A 23,343-nucleotide genomic window follows, 5' to 3' on the forward strand; every position below is an offset into this window, starting at 1 on the left:
GTAGGTGCAAGGCACCACTGCCTTCACAAGCACATCACAGCAGAAGCACAAGCAGAGTGTTCAATGTTGTGATCTCACAGAGAATGAACAGCTGAATAGATCCCATTTTACTTCTTTTTTTTCTTTTCTCTGAATAGCAACATATCGCAGCATATTCATGGAGCTGCATGTTAGAAACTTTCTGTAAGTGTAACTTACATTTCTCATTCAACTCACACGACATTTTTGATTGACACTATGTGGCTAAAACCATACCATTTGAAAATCTGCAATTTTAAGTGTAGTTAAGAAACAACCTTTTCCTCATTGACATAAGTGAATCACTGATAGATGTTACAGTTCACCTTTTCCAGGCACAAAAGACACTTGACAACAACCTACTGCACTTTGACTTACGCTCCTAAATTGGTAAATGCAGTGCCTCAAGCAAACATTTCTAATTACTATAAGAACCTTTATCAATTCATTAGGTGTTAACAATATAAGGAAAATATTATACATATCTACAAATAGTTATTTGATTATGTATCTGTTACTGATACATAGTTACTGATTATGTATCAAATTGATAGATGCAATTTACTTTATCTTTTAGCAAACAACATTGTGGGGAGAAACCGTCAACAAATTTTTCCTATTCTGATTAGACACCCTTTTATCTTTCTTGCTCTTAAAATCTTTCACCAAAAAGCAGAGTTCTCCACCTGCTGTTTGCATTATGTTGTATTTGTCTTTCACAAACTCCATGTAGAATTAAACCAAAAAAAGTAATATTCTTATATACACATATATTACTGTTTGTGCACTATTATATTTATGTAAGAGAGTCCACACGCTTATTCAGGCATCTCAGGAATGCTGTACAAAACCCTGTGTGCAGTCTCAAGCACCCAGTCTACAAGAGGGGAAATCTGTGTTTGCTTTCATAATAGTAAATCAACTTAACGTGAGGGACAGAACAAAATTCTTTCTTACTAGTCACCTGCTAGTTACTTGCATACATTAAACATGCAGAAAATAAACCGTCTTTAACCATACAGTTTTATTTGTAATCCCTGACTTCCAAACACTAAATATGAACCAGCCACAGCACAAACATTCAAAGTCCTGTGAAGAGCCGCAGACGCACCAGCCCAGGCGCTCAGTGGGTCCAGCAGCTGCCCCTCGGAGCCCAGCTCCGCCATCCCCTGCACCCGGGAGCCCCCAGGTCCGCAGCCCCGCATGCCGGTGGCTGGCACTCAGGCCCGCTAGCCCACCTCCAAGTTTCTTTGGGTTCATACAGGCAGGCTCAGGGCAGAGGGAGTACGTAGGGGATGGTTGGAAACAGGAGGTTGTAAGACCATAGACTACAGCAATCGGGTGTAGCGCTCAGTCAGACAAGTGTAATGACCAGCAGCCTGCTTACAAGTGACAAGCTGCTTCTATACCCTTTTCCCTCCATCTTCCCATGCTTTCTCCTCCCTGATCCACCTTCATCAACCTTTGATCCTTCCCCCAAATATCCCATATGAAATCTTGCACATTTCCACAATCCCATTAAAATACCCCATAATCAGTTTTATACAATCCCAAAATACTGTGGCTGCAGGAACCCACATAAAGTCCTATGACCCTTAAGGCGACAACCTCGTTAAGATTTCATGGCATCCTAGGGAGAGCTTTCCTTTGGCGGCTTTCACCCCAGGGACCTTCACAGCGATAGGCACGGGTGTTGGCAGCACTTGGGTTACTGCCACTACTACCATACAGCATTACCACCGGTCCTCCAACTCTGCTGCGCCCTCGTGTTCCCTCTGCTCAGTCCCTGCTCACCACACCAAACAGGTACCTGCGTAATGATCCTTTTCAAAAGTGATTTCATTTCATTAATAAAATCATTAAAAAACTTGAAATTCATTTCGGATGGTATGATCTGTTGTCCTGTGATAAAACATAAACTAAATTGAACATTCATTTTTTGGTGAAATACAATTATATTTTAGAAAATTTCACAATAGGTAATTACATGAGCGTGATTAGTCTAGGTCAACAATGGGACAGCTTTTGAATTGGCAAGATTATGAATAGTAAAGATAGGTGTCTATTCAATGTAAATACACTCCCAAACACACAGGAACTCCCCATCCAAGACAGTCGGTGAAGTCACCAGCACTGGGCAAGGGTGTAGCAAAGCCAGTGCCAGAGACCTGTTATAAACAAGGTTGATTTTATTAATAATCGAGCTTTCAACAGCTATATTAATAAGCAAGCATCATGGACTTAGCACTTCCATCATATGCTCCTCATGACAGAGACTTGGCACTTGGCACCAGCATGTTTACTATGGTTATATCACAAATAAATGGACTAAAATAGAAATAAAACAAAAATAATAACTCTAAAATGTACTCAAAATACAGACCTTTATTTTAATAAAGTCAGGATTTCAGCTTAAATGTTTAATTGCCTAGGGGAAAATCTAGTCTAATAAACACTGAAGTCAGTGCTATGTTGAGGATCTAATTTGGTATGCAACGGCAGCTGAGAGAAGGATTTCAGTGATAAGAGCTGCAACACGCAGACAGAACGGAGGAGAATTCTGCAGTGTTACGTCTGCCAAAACCTTCCATTTTTTTAATTCTAAGGTTTTGGGTTATATCAGATTTGTAACTATTTAGCATGATTTTCATACTAAGAATAAGAGAGGAGCCCTTAAGTGTCAAATTCCAAGAAGTTTGTCATACTTTTTAAATGAAAAATAAATGCCATTCCAAAACGTAGCCCAGTGGATCTCAGCAGAAAACAGTAACAGTAGGAATAAATCTGTTAACAATTTTAGAAGTTTATTTGCAAGTTCCATGGTCCTAAAATAGAAATAATGTATTTCCTAACATTCTCACCCAGAGATAACTGGAATTTCAAGGAACAGCTGAAGAATGTTAATGATCAATAAAAGAGATTTACTTGCACAGTTCAAAGTTTGGGAGCAGGACCGAATACATCCCTTTCAGAGCTAATTCTGTGTCAGTGACCTAGATTATTGAAATGTCATTTATGGCACCCTAGTTCTCTCTTACTTTTCACTTATGAGAGGTCTAGTGCAGCACAAAACTGACATTTCAAATACTATAGCAGCAGTTTATTTCCTAAGCAATTATATGATGCACTGATTTCCTCAAAGAAGTAACAAACAAAAATAATCACATAGCACAAGACAAATATCTAGACAAGAGAAATTCAATCTTGCTACAAAGTCTCTTGACAAGTATTGGCACCTGAGCACCACATAAATCATCTGTTCCCACCCTTCTATGTTCCTAAAGCAGAAGACACCTATTAGAATTTGTATAAACCTGAAACTCCCAAACTGGTACACCATTATCCTTCCTAAGTAGATCTAGATATTGGCAATGCTGCTGTTAGGTATTATATTAACTAATCTCTATTACAGACAACCATTCTGGTTCTGTCTTGCTTAATCCTGTTCCTCTGACAAAAAGGAGTGTAATTATTTGTGTCTTCCACTGCTGTTTATGCAGTTTAGTAATATATAGAGAGGAAGCTGATTTAAAACAGTTGGTTCTACTCCACACTTTGAATAAATATAAGCTATAATAAATATATTACATTTCAAGATTGGAAAAGAATGCGGACATTTCAAAGCCCACAGATCTCCCATTCAATTCTTTTGGTTTATACTTACTTTTAATGAGGATTTGTAAGACCTTGACATTACTTTTAGAGTAGGTGCAGTACCCACACACACTCTGCTCTATTTAATATTGGACCCTAAAGAAAACCAATCCTGAGTTCAAATACAAGCTGACAATTCCACTGAGTTTAACAGGATTGCAAGAATTTTATTTGAAAGCAGAAATCACCAACTAGATTTTAACTGAATTTAAACTGGAAGTATTGTTTTAATTACAGAAATGAATTTCACCATGTCTAGCTGCATTACTGAGTACTACCTGCATCTCCAAATTCACCTTAGTATTGCTATCAGCCGTTCAGAAATCCTTAATCCACAGGAAAAACAACAATGTGCTATTTCTGAATACAAAAAAGAAGTGTGAGACAAAAAAGTAGAGGATTGCTAATTGGATTACAGAACACATTTTAGGCTTCAGTAAGAATGGTGCACAGACATAGTTTCAGTTTTGAGCATGAGTTATCCTATTGATTCATACAGAAGTATTCCTATTCTTAAGATTTAGTATATATCTCCGTAAATTGCTGAAAATTGAACAGCAAAGATCTTAAGTGAAGTGGAAAAGCAGTATCCACACTTCTAAGAAAGCAGTCAGATGCGTTTAATACGCCTTTTCTCTTTTATTTGTTTCTACACGTGAATTTAGGGAAAACAAACCTTGAGAATCCCAACAGCCTCCTGAACATATTTGATTTCTTAAAAATGTATTTAGCTTGTTTGTTCATTCCCCCTAACAAATTTTACGCGTATCTTAATACAAAATATATATATAAAGACACAGAACTGTAGCTAATACTGATTTTAGAAAAAGAAAAAAAAAAGATACTAAATTCAGAAAAACAAGCGTCACGTAAGAATATGCACAACTGGCTAAGGAATAGAATTGGAATATTATACATGACTTGAAGAAATCCAGCAGACACCATCTCTTACTGAGGGGTAAGGAAAAGATCACAGCTTAAATTAAAGATAGCTATTGGAAAAAGAGAAGCAGAGAGGCTGAAGTGAAGTCATTTCATTCCACAGCAGTGAGCTGCTCGTGACTCAGAGACTCTCTGCAGTTCGTAGTGTAATCCTTCTCGTGCCTCAAGCTCCGGCGGGTCCCTGAGCCTTCACATTGTGCTCTCCACCTCCTCATGTACTTATGTCCCGCAAGTGTTTGTACAGCAACACAATACCAGTGTTAGCCCAATACAAAAACACCCAAGTAGAAAAGCGTTTAAATCTTGTGCTGTATTAAGTTAAAATGCAATACAAGTAAATTTTTCAGTTAATAAAAAGTCTCTGTAATAACTGTTAATCATTGTGCATTAAGATAACATTTCTCATAATAATATTCATTACAATGAATAAGCTGATTTGTTAATAATGCAGATGTCACATGCACTTCAACGGGATTCCTTTATTCACCAACACCACAGCCGTTATTTTAAAGTGCTTCCAAAAACATTAATGCACAATGTTAATCTGAAATCCATACCTCAGTTATTTTCACGAAGCAACCGGCAAGGTTTGTTTAGGAAATTTCATGCCAAGCTTCAGAAGTGTGCACTCTAACCTTCTTCAACACATAATTCAAGATAAACACTTTCTTCATGACAGACGTTTCAAGAGATGAAGGAGTGGAACAAAGGCAGAGAGTGACACGAAGCACAAGTTCTGCACCATTAAGATGAATGGACAGATTAGCTGGAAAATCCATAATGACATGTGGGGCTGGCTGAAGCAGTTCTGTTTATGTAATTACAGCTTTGGTGCCTAAATGATAAGAAGCTCTGAACAAGACCTTTACCTTAGTACCCCTGCACCAGCACTTTGGCAGTGCTTCAGTATCCCCGTCCATCAGTGCCAACCACTGCAATCCACCTGACATCTCATTAAAGGTTTTAAAGCGTCACCTACTAGAGGACAAACGGTTCATTAGGCAAACTGTTATGGGCTAAATACAATCTTTATGCAAAATGTGCCAAGCAACATTCAGGTATATAGCCAGCAAGGGCAAAATAAAAGGCAAGCAACACACTCCCATCCAGCTCAGCCAGCCGCTTGGCCCACGTCTCTCACTTACCAACAGATTGCAAGACAACGTCTTCTGCTTGCTTTAAAAAAGAGCTTTATCCAACTTATCTTAGATGCAAAAACTGAGAGTGCAAGTCTGCGTTTGCTTCGCTCTAGAAAGAAAGAGCAAAGCAACTTTGCATGCAAGAAAGCCCACTACAGTCAAGCCTGCCTTCTCATTTCATGTTTACAGCAACATTAAAGGCCCCAATGCAGAGGTGTACCATGAATTAAAACCTGACCAAGGTTTTTCTTTCAATAGCGACTTATCATGTCCTAACTGGCATGACGCACACTCACTTACTGAGAGATTACAGGAGGAAAATTACCTATATGGTATTTTGGCAAAACTGGCTCTCCTGGAATACCAGGATCAAGGAAAAGAAAAATAGCTTGAATTTGTGCACAAGTGCTCTGCATTTCTCACTAGGAAATCCAGTGAAGGCTGCTCAGAAAAACTGAAATATTTTTCTGAAGTTTAGAATTCCCTAGTCCCAGGTTTGCTGAGCACAGATTGCTGCAGGACTTCTGTGTGTAGAATAACATGGAATTGCTCATTGATTTTCCATGTTCTTCTCCTTCTAAAAAGGTGAATAATATACTGACAGAGATCATCCTATGAAACAGAACACCCGTCCTCAACCTAATGATTACCTCTATTTCTATTTCACAGCCTCATAATTTCCTTACAGCAAAACCAGCGTTAGCTCATGATGAAAGGTAATATGTGCACAATATGTGCGAAAAATGATAGGAATGCTGGAGAAAATGCTTTAGAGCAACACTTATTGATTCTCATATTCCTGCAGTTGAATGTGATGATCAGTTTGCCCCTTTTAGTCTTAAAATCCATGAATCCATGGCAAATGAGGAACGGAACAAAACTATCCCAAATATTAGCATTAATCGAAGTTGCAGTAATCATATAACACATTTTCAAGTCTGCTTCAAAAAAGCCACTCCAGTGGCACAGCACAACTTCTGAACTCCGTAGTCACAGCTCCTGTAGATGATATCGTAAAGGACATGAGGTCATGAAGAGGCAGCGATCGCAGCCTCTCATGCCCAGATTGATAAACCAGCTACTTAAGAGTTAAGGGAGTACATAATACTTCAGGAAATACTTGCATGAGTAATTCTCCTGCACAACACAGGGAATCCAATACTCAAGTCATATCACACACCAGATCCAAACCAGAATATAAATAACTGAAGTTTTTCAAACTCCAAATCTCCAGTGAAATTCTCCTGAACTCCCATACAGCCTAAGCAGCATCAAAACTCACCAAGCGCTTTCCTTTGGGTCTGAGGATGCTGTAGGTGCCCAAAAGTCAGTCTTTCTGTAAACCACAACTTCTTTGGTCCAATCTATGCAGCGCTTCGGTTGAGCCTGACCCCTGACTAGCCTAGAAACTAGGCAGAGCAGCACCCCAATCACCCTAACGGTAGCCGTGCTCTGTATATAACTAACATGTACCAAGAAAATTAGGTTTCTCTCAAATTGCAGTCATAGCGGCTTTCTTTTCAAAGCATAGCTGTCCCAGAAAAGTAGTATTGCTTCAAGATCCCAGCCAACTTTTCCCTGAAAGCCCAGTTTAGTAGGAAATGGGAAACCTAGATCCACTTCGCTTCTCAGCTGGAGGAGGTCCCAAGTGTAACTTCTGCTTTCCAAGAAGGTACCTGAATTCAGACAGTTGGACAGTTGGGGTGGCACAAGGTAAAAAGCAAGCAAAAAATGTACCTTGCTCTACCTGAGTGGTGGGGAAAGACCTAGGTCTGGATGCCTACCCTCAAGATTATTTTTATTTTTACTGTTTCATAGGAAGTTCAAAAACAGAGTCACAGCCCTATTACAGGATTTTGGTTTTCTTTAAAAAAAAAAAAAAAAATTACAACACAAATTTAAACTCCTCAGTTGTATCATACATCTTCTGAGCATGTGTTAGGATTCTGGGCAGGGAAACTTTGGTTGCTATAAAATCTCAACAGTCAAAGAAGCTGATAAATATAGCTTGCAATGTGATTATACTGAAACAGTTTGTTCCAGTCATACGGGACTCTTGACTTGACATTCCAATTAAAAAAAGAACTGACAGAAAAAACATTTCAGAGCCATACTTTGGTATTAAGTCAAGGATGTGCAGAATTTTCATTTTTCTAAGATGAAGTAATTGGAACAACTGACATTTTAGCTATGGCAGTTCCTTATATTTCCTATAATTTCCTTTCATTTCTAGATTAAATTAGATAAAAATTTCCCAAATTCATGAAAGCAAACTCTTTGTCATTTCAATGACTACATAGTTCCTTATCTCCAGCATTAAGTTCACAGTATTTCCTGTTGGTGTTTTAAAAAGGAAAAAAACATGAAATCTGAAAATTGTAAAACATCAGCACTTCTCACCAAAAAAAAGCAACTCCTGAAGACAGATTGATAAAGCTCAGGTTTATGCATACCAATACCAAATTACTTTTCATAGCAAACTTTTCCATAACTCTCTCAATTTTTTTTCTGATAGGAAAAATCTTTCCACTTTGTTGGTCAGGGTCTTGAGAAACAGGTATTTGGCCTGGCAAACAGTGGGCTGTGCAGTCCAGACTATGACCTGATCATCTGGACAGCTTAACAAAGCAGGCTACTTTCTCACCATCAAAGTGCATCCCACTGAAAGAGCTATCGATCCTCCGGGACTTGCCCCGAGCGCCAGTTGCTCTCCCGGTGTCGAATCCTGCAAAGGAAGGAATGCATTCCCGCTAAGGAGAGCCTGCCAGCGCTGAGTTAGCATTTGCACTCCGACCAAAGCAGCTGGGGAAGGGAATCAGTCTTTCAAGAAGAAAGAAAAGTTGGCTAGGAGTTCTCCCAGTAAAGGACTGGCACAGTTGAAAAAATCTGCATAGCAAAGGAAATGGCACATTAAAATGCCCACGTGAAATACAGATAATAAAAATCCTGGGGACAGTATTGCTTTTAGTAGCTTGAGTAAATTCTTTTGCTCTATTACCAAACAGTACTCAGCTAAAAAGCAAAAAGTAGGTATCAACTACTTAAAATCCATCTATTATTATAAATGTTGAGTTCTCTGACCTCGTTTTGATCACTGCCAGGTAGGCCAGGCCAGAAACAACATGTGCTTTCCTTTCCCCAGTTCAAAGGAATCTGAGTTAAGAGTCTGCAAAAGGTGCAGCAGGAAGAATCTCATGCTTGAGTGTCTTGAATGTAAAGTTGCAGTTTAAATTTTCTGCTGTTACCAAAAAAAAGTAGCTGTAAGGCATAAATTCAATATTCAATTAATCTGGCCAAGCATTCAACAGTGCCACGTTCTGAACGTGACAGACCGCCAGTTCCCAGGACGCTTGTGCAGCGGACCAAGGAAGAGGCCGGCTTGTTAAACTTTCCATTAGGTTACGAACAATCTGCTCTCCAAATCACATGGATACTCTAAATGATGCCATCAATTCAGTTCTCTGTGTATTTATTTGCTTTTAATTAAGGGAGTCTACTGCATACCATTGCTATAAGAACTTATTGAAAAGAAAGCTGTAATAGGGCTAATTCTCCTTAGTTTGTCATTTACACCATTTGAGAGTGAATGTAAAAGACAGCCATTCACTTTTACATGATTTTGTACTGATATAAATGAAGGCAAATGTTTCAGGTTAAAGATAAACAGGCTTTTAAAGACACTATAAGTATTTTTCTGAAAGCATATGATGCTGAGCATTTACTTCCACTCCTTCCCACCCCCCAAATCCATTATTCCTGTTCAAGCAGATAGGAATTGATACAAACTTTTCAACAAATTGTTTTTATCATCTTTTGTCTCAATGAGCAACTGTACCCACAGCAACATCTATGTTCAGTTCTGCCCCTGAGAGGCAATGCCCATTACTTACTGAATTTAGTTACAAAAGAACTTTTTATCTATACCACCTACTCAATACCACTGGACTGCACATGGTTGGGTTTTTTGTCCTATCTTTCACCGTCACTCTCTAAAAGGACCAAATCGTGAGAATGCTACTAAGGACAAGACATGTGGTTTAACCATCTGCTGTAGCTACCGCTGACCTCTTTACCTTAGCTTTTCTTTATTACCAGAAGCACAGTACCACCAAATGCCTGGGAAAATCAATCAGAAGAATGCCAGCAGGTAGACAGTGCCATCAAACACCTGTTTATACCATACTATAGAACGCAGCTTAGTGTAAATCACCCTTCGGACACGTTTAAAATTTACATGTAGAGAAACTATTCTCTACATGTCTGGATGAAGCCCTCTAAAATGCCTTAAAAATCTAATAAAAAGCCAGGAATTCTTGTGGTTTCATTCCAGTTCTGCTACTGACTTGTTGTGTGGTCTTGGAAAAGGCACTTATCCTCCCTCTGGGTTTTATTTCTCGCATATGGTGATATTAATATGTAGTAGAAAATAAGGCCATATCATATTTGAAGCTGAGAAAACAAGTTGACATACACAGGGAAAAAAAAAAAAGCTCAACTATATTCATCATCATAAATGCCACTTTAAGCACCGAGATTATTGCTCCTTGGTGGATGAAATCATTACTGTGAAAAACACAGGGCATGAGAGCAAAACCCAACAGCTACTATATGTTATTTACCTATGCGCACATTCTTACCCAGTGGTGTCTTGACATGCACTTTCTTGCCTTTCCCATCCAGGAAAAGTGTACACCGCCACAATTTACCTTGGAGTAGGTGATGCATTGCAAGATGATGCCCCATTCAGCCCATGGTATCCTTTGCATATGCCATTCATAATCTTAAATCCCACTGCCTAGCACCTCCCTCTAAGAGGCAGTACTCTGAATAAGGAATAGCAGGTGGTGTTTCATTATCATTATGCTCAGCAAACTGACAGAGTTACCCCCAGGGCCAGGAAAGATTTTCTGATCTTGTGAAGACAAGGTTGAAGCATTCACATGGGAAGTATACATTCAACAACTCTAATTCCCGATCTCTGCATTTTACTGTAGATAGTACTAATTTGTTAGTCCAAGTCCTATGTCAATTTTTCAATATTAATAAAACTCAGTACAACATACTGACATCATGTCCAAGTCTCCCACCCTTGACTTTGAAAAAATGAGATGTATTCTGGAGAGCTAGTACAGTTAAGCGACCTAAAGATTTAGGGACAGGAAACATCATATACATGCAGTATACTATTAATTTCTGAGACTGCCTTAAAGAGCATGAGTGATGCATTACCAGACCGAGGCTCAGCAGAATGGCTTCTGAACCTTACTGAAGCCTACCAGATGCTGCTGAGCAAAGGGCTCTGGGGTCCTCTCTGAAAGACAGTTCCTTTCCAAATGAGAAGAGCCTTGCAGACCTTCTCCTGGGGAAAAAGATTTTTTTGCCATACTGCCAAATAATTAGACTTCAAAAAATTTCCCACTTTGCCTGGGGATGCAATGGATGCATTTAAAAGGAAAACAAGAAAGAGACTCAGCCTCAAACTGTTGAGTAGCTGCACAGCTGGACACTCCGGTGTCAGCCCCAGATGTAACCAGGGCCAAAGCTGAGTCAGGGAAAGATGGGCTACTGAATGCTCCAGGAGGTGTCAGTTCTCCTCTAGGCTACGTAAACCTTTCCAACTGAAGTTTTGTTTTGGGTTAGTTAAATTAGGTTTTTTGCAATAAAAAGTTTCTGTATTGGATCCACTGAGAGCACCTTCTGAAGCTCTGGAGGAAAGCTCCTATTAGATCTTTCAAATGAGAAAGCAGGCAGAAAGTCATGAAAACACGCAGGGAATCATCACAGCATTTGGAGACATATTACATAATAAGAACATTATTTCCTAGGTGTTCCACTACAGCAAAATTGACACACAGGGCTTGATTCAAAGCATGCCTCTTGTACTGTGAGGAGTCTCTTTAACCTGCAAAGGTCAGGGATGGTCTCTCAGCTCATTAGAATACACTGCAACACTCAGGGAAAAAGCTTCTCTTTTTTCCCAGAATGGAAATTCCTTCATGCATAGATAACTAGCTATTTTTACAGAAATTGCGAAAAAGAATCATATCTGAGATGTCATAATTTAGCTGAAGGTCCATGAAGCCTAGAACAGCAGTGTAACAAATTTTTAAGGTAGCAAGAAGGGCAAACTGTATTTCACACTGGCAGTACTGAAGAGATCAATTTTATTCTGCCTAAAAAAAACCCTGTAGGTCCCAGGAAAGCCAGCTGGGCAAAGGGACTCATTTTATTATAATTTCCAAAAGAATAGCATTCACACCTGATTTTGGAGAAAATATAAAATGACAGGGTTTCATTATTATTTAGAGGATTTTGCAGCCATTAGAAACCTCTCCATTAAAGCATAAATATGAAAGAAAACGTTTTCTGATGCTTTTAGGGAAGTTTGTCACCAAAGATGTGTATTATGCCAAAAAGAGTTCATAGCATCTATAACAATTAGTTCTCAAGGGAAAATGTGCCTCGTTTTCATGTGATATTCATATTCATTATCTCTATGTTGTGAAAAAGCATCCAAAGAACAATTTTATCATTAGCTAATATTTTAATAATGATAATGTTGCAGTTTTAATATAAAGGAAGTATGTCCATGCATTTACACATTTAGATTCAGATATTTCCAGAGTTGGGGTATGTGCATTTGGTCTGCTTCTTCTGCAGCTAAAACATCTGTTTGGGAAAGACACAGCAACCTAACACCTGCGGTTCAAAGCAATGCCCTGGAATTCCATTAGTTTTCTCAGTCCTTGTTGCAGAGATAGGACAACACAACAGATAGTACATTTGATTTTGCCTGAGAGGAACAGACCTTAAGAATCCAGCCCTTTTTTATCTTAAAAAAACTCCAAATATCAGCATCTTCCCTAAACACACCTGTAGATAAGTAGATAAAAATATCACTGTGCACCTGATGCAGACACTTGTGTGACTTGTTCCAAGGTCTTAGAGCATGAAAAACAGTAGGAAAATTGAAACTACACCTTTGGCAGTTCTCTCATGAAAAATCAAGTGGTTGTGGCCAACGCAAAGAATAAAATAGGATCCAAGCGATGCTTCATTTATTGCCAAAATTAGCAACCTGCATGTATGTCACAAACCACCTGTATTGCTTTGAGATTCCACGTCGCTATAAAGAATGAACAACAAAAAAGTATTTTTGTAAAACTAGATATGTATGTCTGAGTGCCTCTACTTTCAAAATGTCATTATACACTGGAATTTATTGTCTATTCATCATTCAGTGAAATAGAAGAACAATGCAATAGATTTGGGGGGGGGGGTGTCTTTTTAAACAGACAAATAAGCCTTTTGTTTACAGAAGGATGAGAAATGGAGATATCAATTCAAATTATAAGGGATACCTGTGATCACTGTCCAAATTACAGTCTAAAGTTATTTCTCACATTTAATTTCTGTCTTCAGAAAAAGAGCTGTAATGTACAGCAAATGCAATAGTCACCTTACTACCTCATGAATTCACCACGACTGGAAGGTTAAAGTTTGATGCCACCTTGTAGAGGCTGTAACACATGATAGAAATTAATAAAACCAAGTTTATGACAAGGTCGCTTTATTCTGAGCGAGTGCTTTAGATGACAAAGGTTCATTTCACCCTCCTTGAAAGTTTATATTGCAACTGAGCTTTCTCAGCATTAAATCTCTGGCTGGAGACGTTCACTGGGCAAACTTGTTTCATTCAGAAATGGCACAAAGAAAGAGCCAGTAACTTCTCCTGCAGAACTGACCTAACACGATGCATCTGCCACCCTCCTACACTCGCCCCGCTTTGTTCTGAGAATTCTGCACATTAGCTACCAGCACTCCTTTCCCCCTGCTTTCCAATAGGACAAAGTTAAGTTGCATAAACAGCGAAGTGTGTTAATTCAAACAAAACACAGGACAGCAGTTCTTTTTAGGCAGTAAAGTCCTGTCTGCATATTTTAGCTGTTGCATAATTGTTACCTTTAGCTCATAAACTTCAAGGTCAATTCAAGGTCAAGAGTAGGTGTTTAGCACATGAAACTCAGAAATGCTGCTATAAGAAGCATACTTTATAAATCACAATATTTTGTTCTCATTTGGGGTTTTTTGTGCTGCCTTTTTTTTCTTACTATCTGGTGTTTTTTAATCTGCCTTCACAAGATGTACATTTCTACAGTACTTTCAAGCTGAAAGTATAATTTATATACTTGGAATGCAGACTAACATATTTCTATACTCCAAATGCGACTATTTCCCCTCTAACATCCACATCAAATGTTATAAGTTTGTTTGCTGAAGAGCAGTACCCAGCCACTTAAAACAAGGCAGTATTTATTCAGAGCTGGTATCAAACATTTGAAGAAATTTATACAAGAGAGAGAACTCCAGTTACACAGATTATTACAAACAGTTCTCTCATATTGAAAGCCATGATAAAGTTTACACTTAATTCAATGAAATACAATTGAATTCATATTGCTCTGGCTCACTTTTACATGTTAACTGTATCATAGCACTGGTAGTAACTGCTAGGATAACTTTTCTTTTTTTATGTCATGGATATTTTACTTTGTGTAGGACAGAAGCACACTGTATAATGTCAAGAAAAACATACAAAGATAACTAGAAGAATACTAAAAAAGTGCAAGGGAGTTCACAAACTGAATAATTACTTGAATCTTTGCTGACCTGAGCCTTCACACAACGGTAGTTCAGAGTGGTGACTGGTTCTGCACTCCCTCCTGCTTGCATGCTCTCGATACCCAAGATACAGCAAATAATGTCATCAATTTCCTTCAATTACATTACAAAGGATTAATTTGCACCCAGGGAATAAAAGGTTGCGACAGTAGCTTTTGCATCACTCAACAACAGAATCCAGCATTTACAACATGACTCAGGAGCACAAGGGAGGGAAAAAGTCATTTACTTAGCATTCTTTAATTCTTTGTGGTATAATGAGCGTATATCATGATTTATGGCTAAATAGCACATATATTTTTCTCGGGAGAAAAGCCTTTCATAACCTGCTCATTTCTGTGGCACTCAGGAGTTACGAGATCCAAGTCCACTCGTAAATGTGGTGTCCTGCTGAAAGCGGTTTGATAGCCTTTCGATTAAAAATAGTTCTATGTGCTGCTGTGTTTTCAAACCATGTTTTCAAAATGCTAAACCACCACAGTTTAAAAAAAGTAAGCTTTAATGATGGTGCACAAAATTAGTTACTTGTTGTTTTTAAAAATGGGATCATTTATTGTTAATTAAGCATTCTTTTCCAGATTTGATTACATAAAGAGTTGGTTTGCAACGCAACAGCATACGAAGGTCAGTACCGCTACAGGAGAAACCCTATATGCTGTGACAAATCCAATAACCATCAGGGTATTTGGTTCATAGAAATAAAGCATTTCTTAAAATATTTTGCTGATTCGCTAAGGTATTGGGAGACATTTTGCTGAGCGCGTAGCATGACATTCCCAGAAGGAAATATATTTTCTAGTGAAGTTGTCAACAAATTTGCTCGTGGGATAAAAGGTTGGCGCTTATGAAGCAAAGGGTGTATGAACAGGTTGCAGGGATTGGGGTGCTAAGACTAGAAGAGGAAGGGTGGAGAGGAGTAGAAGGATGAAACCGCTTTCTCACCCTCTGCTTCTACTTATAGAGAGGAAAAAAGGTGAAAAGTGGGATTTTTTCTCATTTGCTAGACTAAACAGCAAATATAAAATTCACAAATTGTAACGTCTTTAGTTTTCGAAAAGAAGTAAGGCATCAAGGAAATTGTTAATGCTGTATTTCAAAAGTCAGTTCAAAAAACAGATGTGATTTGTGGTAGGGAGGGGAACATCTCCTCATTCCCCCCTGAGCACAGTCGAAAGCAGCGCACACGCACACACCCCCTCCCAAAGTGCTGTACCACCGCAGCAGGACACAGCCACAGCCCCCTCCAGCATCCACCGCATATCGCCGCTGCACGCTCCCCTCCTTGAAACATCATGGTCAATAGCTATGAAGTTCAACATGTAAATTGTGAAATACATTTTTGAGTAGTACAGACAACAGTATGTTTAAACCTCAAACTAAAAAGCAGGAATAAATACCGTATCAGAAGGAAAAAGAGTAATTTACTCTAGGAAACAGTTTCAACTCCATGTAAGAGTTTGCGAGCGCAGTTGTAAGGAAGACTTCTGGCTCCCTCTAGGGGTTTCCACCTGCCCCTTTACAAAACACATTTTTTTAACACACCCTATAAACATCTCTCTCTCCCTCATACCCTGGTAAGGGAGAAGAACTACATGAGTCTGATATAACTAGACATGCCAACAATACATTTTACAATTTTGGGGAAGAGATGCTTTTTTACCTTTGTGGAAAAGGTAACGGGCATAATAAACCCTGCAAAAATTCCACGTGCATTTGTTCTTAAATTGCCACAATTCCCTAATTGTTTGTGAGAAAATATTTCAAATCAAAGCAATTATGTCCACATCTTTATAGTTAATAATCTCACAGCCAAACTCTGATGTGAACCATCACTAATTAGTTTTTCTTCAAGTACAATCATCTGTCATATTAATGCACTTCATCACTTCCAGGTTTTGTTCTTACTATTATTCAGAATAGTGTTAAAACACCATTACTTATTTATTTTTTTATTTAAAATTACAGCCTATATTTGTGTTTGGAACCTATCAAACAACATCAAGCAAAGGAATGAATGACTTTTTGTTGTAAATCCTACTCTAAAGATCATCTAGTTACATCTCAACTGGAGCTTACACACTGCTAGCACACAAGGAATAAGCTCACCACTTCAAATTAAGCCAAACAGTAACTTAAGAAAGAATAGCGAGAAAGAGAAGCAATAGGATTGCTGTTTGTAATCTGTTATGGAACACTTCTGCTCTCTACACATACGCAAAACAAGGTAACAAGGCCTAAAAACCAGCGTGCCTCTTTCCATTGCCTTTACTAGGCTGTAGATCAAGCAGGTCATCCATACTTTGCCTCTTACAGAATGCAGGTAAGACAGGGCAACGATGCATCACTTAAAGAAACTCTGAAGATGTGTTATTAGGCCCTTTTAAACAATTACAGCCAGGTCTCGGAAATGTCATTTCCCTTAAGAGTGTGTGTGGATCAAGCCCGGACCATTTGTATGAATCCTTTGCAGAGTCGATCACTTCAGTTCTGGGCGCTCAGCACGCTTTGCATCAGTGGACAGGTGGGAGGCTAGGAAGTACTTCCAGCACAAGTTTAAAACAGAACTAAGCAAAACCAGCATCAAACCCAAGCAAGCTAACACATGCAATAAGAATAAAAACAACTCTGGGCATTGGTAATTCCATCCAAATGTATTGCCCAAATGTCTGTAACTTGCTCAATTCAAATCTAATCAAAAGTTTGGAAGCCTGTCCAGGGAAACGCAGCCTCACCTCTCAAACCGCGGCACAAGGCAAGCCAAGAAGCAGCACGGCAACAACAAAGCTATTGCATGCATGCCCGCTGCACTTAGGGGGATTAGTGGGGGGTCAGGCTCCCATGGCCGCACCTGCAAAGCTCAACGCTATGACATTAGCTAATATCCTGCATAAATCATATTCCTTCTGTTTTAAAAGCAAATAAATAGCTGTGCATGTGTCCTTTGACCTTCATTGCTGGGAAACCTATGCAGTTTATCTTTATGGCAATAGACTACGCTCAGCTAACCACTGCTGGCGGGGAGTCTCTCTACTGTTTTAAGTAGAAATGAAATTCAAAGCGGCTATATCCACAAAGATATATTTTTTAATCCTTAAGAAGTGGAAGGGACTTTAAGAAGTGTGAAATAAGGAAATTTTAAAAAATATAGTAAACCACATATATGGACTATATTGCGAGAAATACAGTAAGAAAGCCCTCATAAGACATTTATGGTATAATATCAAAAAAGAAAAAGTCCAAACCATAAGTCCCATTCAGGAAGCATATGAGCTTTTGATCTTATTTCATAATACGAGGACAGAGATGAATGAATTTTTGCCTGCCACAGCTTCTACAGTCCACTTAACATTTCATTTAAATGCAGGCTCAGATCCCAATTACAGGTTCAGTCTATACGCGAAAACAGTTATTTATTCTTTACCAGAAACTTGCAAATACCAAATATATAGACATGTTTGCAAAATAATCATATTTTTAATATATGGAATAATATTAACCAGATAGAACTGTTACCAGATTATTATTATTTACCAGACCCTAAAAATGGCACTAGTTTCTTAAATAGCTTCTCTCCTTAGAGGGTATTGTAAAGAAGTTAAGAAATACTTAATCTTAATGGGGGGAGTATAGAACAAACAGATCATATTGAAATAATCTGTTTTCTTTGAACTCTAACTTTACAATAGATCCTGTAAGTCAGTATCTTGTGAACCACACATCTAGAAAAATAGCTCATTGGGTTGGGAGGGTTGGGGGGACAGGGCTGGTAGGGGTTTGGGGTTTTTTGCTTTTTCAAGAAACCACACAAAAACTGGGTGTATGCACACAAAGTAACTATTCTGGTTTTTTTCTCTTATTTTTACTGTAGTGTATTGTAGGGACATGGTGTAGTGTGCTAGCTAATTGTGGAATCCGTTTATGACATCTAAGAGATTTTAAACAACCTCAGGTACTAAGAGATTCTGACAATCTAGCCAGGAAGAAACAGAAAAAAATCCATTAATTGTAATAATCAATTCTATTGATGTGTAATAAACACATAGTATGTTTTGATGAAAGCGTGTTTCTCACATAGCCAGATTTATGGCAATATAATGTAAAAAATAGAAAATATTTAATATGTTATATTAAGTAGCAGAATAAAATTATTTAAGAATTAGAAATAAAACTAAAAGGCTGCTTTAAAAGTTTAATTCTAGCTTCTTTTCAAACTGACAAAAATTTCTATTAAGAAAGAAATATCATTTATTATTTCTACATAATGATGCTGTAAAAATTAGATATTGAATATGCTATATAATTACATAAACAAAAGTGCATAAACTGCACAAAGTACCACCAAGGTGAGTGTAACATTACTCGAATTAATTTCAAAACCAATGCATCTGAATGCCCATACTAACCAAAGAGAATTCAGCTTTCTTACGAAAATACAGCTGTGAAACAAGACTGGAATAAAATATATACAGGTTTCTTTTGTGCATGGGATTTAATTCCACTTTGAAGTTTAGTAATCCACACCGTATTCCAGGACTATCAATGCTCCCTTGCACAATACCTTGGTTTAGAGGAGCAGCAGATAGTGTATCACTTATAGGAAGGGACCAGATCCTCTCTGCAAGCAGAACAAAGGAGGGGAGCACAAACCTGAGCATGATGCAGAATCCTGAGAGATTTGGTATGAAGAGGTGAAATGACTTGTCTGAGATCCTACCGGACTGCAGCATTCTTGGGAACGCAAATGCAACTTTTGGATTTAAACACAAAGCCGTGTTTTCTCTATGTTATTAGATAAATAAACAGTCTATGTAAAATACGACCTTTCATTCCATCACTAAAACCTACTTCGCTCAGTCAAAATCAACTTAATGTCACAGGCTTTTTTCTTTCTACTTTTCTTTTTTCCCTCTACATAATTTCCTTTAAATTAGATTGAAAGCAAAGACTTGATACAAAAATCTGGTTTAGCACAATGAAAAGCATAAGGATATCTGATAACTTGAAAATCCCAGGCTAGCTTCAGGCATGAGTGGGTTTTAATCAGAATTTGGCAAGTGAAATGTATTTGCAGCAGTCTCTATGAATCAGCTCAGATGGTGGTTTTACTGATAAAAATGAAAAGAGCAATAGACACGCAAAAGGTTTTCTAAGGCAAAAGTAGTGGGACTGAGTACAAGATTTTTCCCAATACTCTTACTTGAAGATAAATCTGACAGAATTCCCTCACCCCAGTTTTACAGAAAGATTTAAAAGAAAAAAGGAAAAAAAAAAAAATACAAATTAAAAAAAAAACAAACAAAACCCAACACCACTATTTCTGGCAGGAGTTTCTTGTTTAGAACTTAGTTTGCTAAGTCCATCCTCATATAAGCTAAATTTAGGTAACTAATAAACTAACCTAGAAGGTGAGCAGAAAATCTGAGATGACTTCTTGTCCTATAAGTACAAATCAATTTTAATTCGGTACTGGTTAGGGATATAGTTTGTATGAGCTCACTTTGTTCAGGACTATGTTTTTGATGGATATGGCCTTCTGCTTGTTCAGCTGTAGAAAAGAGGAATGCAATCCAGGTTGATGGTGAAACAGAGTAAACAAAACTCCATAAACTGAAGCTTACGGAATTTATGACACCCGCTTTGGCTATAAACTTGCAAAAAAAAAAAAAGTAAGAAGCATTACAAATCCTGAACCGCGATGCAAAGCCAATAAATAATCATCAATATAAGAAGAGAACAGAAGTAAAAAAAAAAAAACAAAAAACAAAAAACCCCACCCCACCCAAAACCTACCAGAAACACTACAGATTGTGTACCGCATTTTTTCATCTTCAGAATTTAATTAGCCCAAAAAGAATATTCCCATCCCTCTCTGCCACACACATTTTCTGTGCACTCACATAGATACGTATTTGGCAAACATGATAAGCTTAAACTATAATAAACAGTAACTCCAATGTTTTTCACATTTTTTTCCAAATAGTAGAGAAACTCACTTGGACTGCTTTGAGAAAACTGTATCTTCTTCCTGGTCTAACACACAGAAGTACTTAAATAAAGCCTTGTGTGTTTCAGTTAATTACCTCCATCTCTTAACCACTCTTGACCAGTTTGGACCTGCTGCTTCCTCCCTGGTTCCGAAAGGCTCTGCAGCACTACCAGCGACCCAAACCTGGAGAAGAGACTGGGAAGCTGCAAGCTGGGGTTTGCCCTCACCGGGTCTGCAGCACTAATGATGATAATACACAGAAGGACAAACTGGAACTTTATTTGAAAATACTCAATCGAGTAATAAGGCCAGCAGAGGGACCCGTAAGGCAGAAGCAGTCATGCAGCTACGCAATCACAAGAAATTTCTATTCAGAGGGTAGTTTTGGGATGGTTGCAGAGAGTTTTGCACTGCGTGCCCCGTTCCCAAGGGCTCCCCACAGACTGCGTGCAGAGCCTTCAGTGCACTGCCCAGTACAGAGATCTCCTTGTGCTGTATTTTCTGAAGAGGGTTGCTTTTTTTTCATTCTTTTCCCTTGCTGCTGCCATTCCCACTTAACCAGCTAGCCTGGGAAGCAGGGTGACTGAGGAGGGCTGGAGGGTGAGCTCGCTGTCCCCTGGCAGTTTTGGCGGCAGGATGAAGCACCTGTCCCCCCACAGGCTGGCTTCTACGAGATGCGAGGTCAGGCAGTTGGTCACCTACTCTGAACTGGCTCCGTTCAAACTGCTTTTGAAAGGATGACAAAATTTAACTAGTGTTTTCTCCGTTGATCAGCCCCTGTGTTCCTCAACCACAGGTCAATGCAGGAGAGCAGCTGGGTAATATCAGTCTCACAAAGCAGCAGCCTTCTCCTGATGCATTCATAGTAGCATCATAGAAAATGAGAGGGCAACGAGCCTGTCAAGCCAAAACAACAACTAATCAGATCAAGCTATTAAGCTACCCATACTGGTAAGCATGAGGAAGACCTACCTCAATACTCCCTTATTTTATGATAACAAAGGGCAATAATCCGCAGTTCTAGCTACACTATTAGACCTGCCACCTCACTGTGACAAATTCAGTGCAAGGCTTTAAGTAACATTTCTTGCTTCAGTTCTCAGTTTGCACCACTAAATGTTATTAACGTACCTTAATTGTATAGTACTGCTACCTTTTATAAATCAGGATCAACACTTCCTCCTTCATTTACAAAAAAGAAAAAAACAACACCCCCCCCAAAAAAACAAAAAACCCCACAAAGATGCAGTTCATTATCTGGCAATTATAACCACAATTTCACAGGCCTGAAAAACAGTGTTCCATAATACCTGGCAATCTTCTATTCGACAGAATTATTGGGAAAGTATAGAAACCATCTTGCCACCAAAATAAAACACTTGAATCCTGGGACACTCAATAAATACGGTGTTTTCTTCATATTTCAATGTTATTCACATAACCACAGCTAGGGAAAAAAAAGTATCAGCACTTCACATAGAGTACCCATAATTACTGACCTCCTTTTTTGGCATGATATTCAATTCATAGCACTCTTGACTTAGAACACTGTTGAAAAGCAATAGAAAAATTGTTTAATAATCACTATCAAAGACAAATTAAGTTTATAGTCATTTATGCTGAATGAGAACCAAATATTATGCTTGTAACAAGCTAGCTGATAAAACTATGAAACCACCACGAGCTGTTTAAGGAAAGGAGTCTTACTAAGGCAGAACGGCTTTTTAGCAGCCTGCCTGCAAGCACAGCCCAGAACATGCTCCTCCTCTTCTGAAACAATGACATCTTCACAGGATTAAAAAACCCAGCTTTTAATCTCAGGAAAAAAACACTTCTTAGAAGTTTTGGGTTAACAAATACTAACCATAAACAGCACCCTGCACTGGAATTTACCCCGGCACTGGAATTTACCCAAACAGCCACACACAAAGTGCTTCAAACAGTCTCCAAATACTAGGGCACCTGACAGTGAGTTCAAAGTAATTTTGCATTTTTGGGACACACTAGAGAAAACTCTGCCATTTTGTGCAAAAGAAGGATAAATGACAAAGAGAGGGCAGCAATGATGTACAGGCTACTTTGTGATTTTAACCTGTTGTAACTGACTTGTCATTTGCTCTTACCAGTTTTACTGTCACAAGCATTACTGGAGTTTAATATTAAACACTCCCTGGTACAACCCTTAAATAATATATATCTTAATTTCTTTTTAAAGCAACACTGACAGTTTGGAAATTAATCTGTAGTTTTTTCTGTAACATCTATCTGGCTGCTTTAAGTCACCATACTGATCCCATGACTAATATCCATCAGAAATTTCCCAGAGTAATGCCACTGTGAGTTCTAGCAACTAACCACTTCTGACCAGACACTTGCTTGATGTAAATTGGATAGAGCAAATTTAGACAAGATATGAGCCATGTGTCTTTGACACAGAACTAAAGAAAGTTCCAGACATCTGCCTCAACAGGATTTTGTTCAAAAAAATACTCCTACATGCCAGTTATAAATATACAGAAGGTTATATATATTTATTCTGGAAACATATATTTGATAAAGATGACCTTCTCTGCAGAATGAATTGGAAAAGTTTGTTGGTGGGAACGTGAACCGTGGAAATGAAAAAGGGTGCAGACAGCGTTTTGTTAGATCAGGGCCTATGTTCAAAGAAAGGACTACAGCAATGCAAACAAATTGGAAGGATCTGGCTTTTTTTTTTTTTTCATTTGGATATTTAATAAAATACAGACTTGTGCCGTCTGTATGTAAAGCAATGTAATTTAACTATCTGTGGCTGTACGTACACCATCATCACCAACTGCCCACATACATATGGTATGAAAATACCGTACAGCCTTTAGTTCCTCAAACACATGGGTCTGTGCTGTCTGAGCTTTCTCTCACTACAGAAGGAACAGCAAC

At 38.4% G+C, this 23,343-nt stretch overlaps 1 protein-coding gene across 6 annotated transcripts in view; it reads right to left on the reverse strand.

Annotated features, from left to right (window-relative positions):
- HDAC9 (histone deacetylase 9) overlaps positions 1-23,343 on the reverse strand; it is a 499,339-nt gene that overhangs the window by 358,426 nt on the left and 117,570 nt on the right. Inside the window, exon 1 of one of the 6 annotated variants that reach the window (XM_076331378.1) lies at positions 5,172-5,248. The exons of the other annotated variants lie outside the window; for them this stretch is intronic. The gene's annotated coding sequence lies outside the window, so the exon portion shown is untranslated. Of the gene's footprint in view, positions 1-5,171; positions 5,249-23,343 lie in introns of those variants that run through there. 6 annotated transcript variants of the gene reach the window in all.

This window comes from Aptenodytes patagonicus, chromosome 2 (assembly GCF_965638725.1).
Source record: "Aptenodytes patagonicus chromosome 2, bAptPat1.pri.cur, whole genome shotgun sequence".
Taxonomy (NCBI): domain Eukaryota; kingdom Metazoa; phylum Chordata; class Aves; order Sphenisciformes; family Spheniscidae; genus Aptenodytes; species Aptenodytes patagonicus.